Consider the following 1,024-nt stretch of genomic DNA (forward strand, 5'->3'; position numbering starts at 1 on the left):
TCCCGAAAACCTTTAGCCTTTCTTTAAAACCTTCAAAAATCTTATATTTTTACAGCCAGTTTTTGCAGTTGTAATCTTCAACTTTATAAATGTTAAGATTACTAGAAGAAGAAAAATCCTTTGGTTTGGCAAAAGTGACAAAAACTTTTGAACCTTCGAATTTTTAACCTTTTCGAGTTTCCAAACTTTCAATTTTTTTTTTATTTCAACCTTCAAGCTGGCAAATTTTCAAAAAGCCAAGCTTTCAACGCGTTATTATTACAGAAACGAAACTAATTCCATCTTCAAAGTTTTCAAGTGAACAAAATTTACTTGTACTCGCTATTTAAACAAACGTAATACCTCTCTGTGCACAGGAAAGTACAACGATTTCGTGAGCGAGCTAGGAATTGGCATGTCGTTTCAAAAGCTTCTTCAGCCTCGTGTCCGCGGATATGGCTGATCGAAGGTCAGTGTCGCAATCGCACGTTGCCGCAAGCTGCATTATTTACGGAAACTCTGGGACATTCTAAAACCGAGTGTCGTGCTAGCCTTCAATTACGAAATTGCCGATTGCATCGGCCGAGAAAATAGACAGTAGCCGGCTCTTCCACGAATTTTCATGTCTATCCCACTTTCGAAAATCCAATTCGCTTATTATATTCGCCTTCACCGATTATATCTCTTTCATTTATCATTTATTTATTTTATATAAATAATTTTCCGTACTTTTATATTTTTTCCTTAAATTATCGTCCTTATTAAAAAAATATTTTACACGAAATATTATGATTATATAATATTAAAATTATACCTGGTTTAACTCGAAACGTTTTTTCGAAATGTTTTTATATGATCGTAATTTAAATGGATTGATTTAAATAGGTCATCCTGTATATATAATAGAAATCGAAACTAGGCAAAGAGTCAAACTGTTGCAAAAATCAGTTCCAAGGTAGCTAATCATCTTCCATTTGAAAGAATGAAATCGATCTCTAGATCTCTTTTAACGTATCATTTGTAACGTATCAAAAAAAAAAAAAAA

The sequence above is a fragment of the Apis dorsata genome, unplaced genomic scaffold (genome assembly GCF_000469605.1).
Source record: "Apis dorsata unplaced genomic scaffold, Apis dorsata 1.3 scaffold_626, whole genome shotgun sequence".
Classification (NCBI taxonomy): Eukaryota; Metazoa; Arthropoda; class Insecta; order Hymenoptera; family Apidae; genus Apis; species Apis dorsata.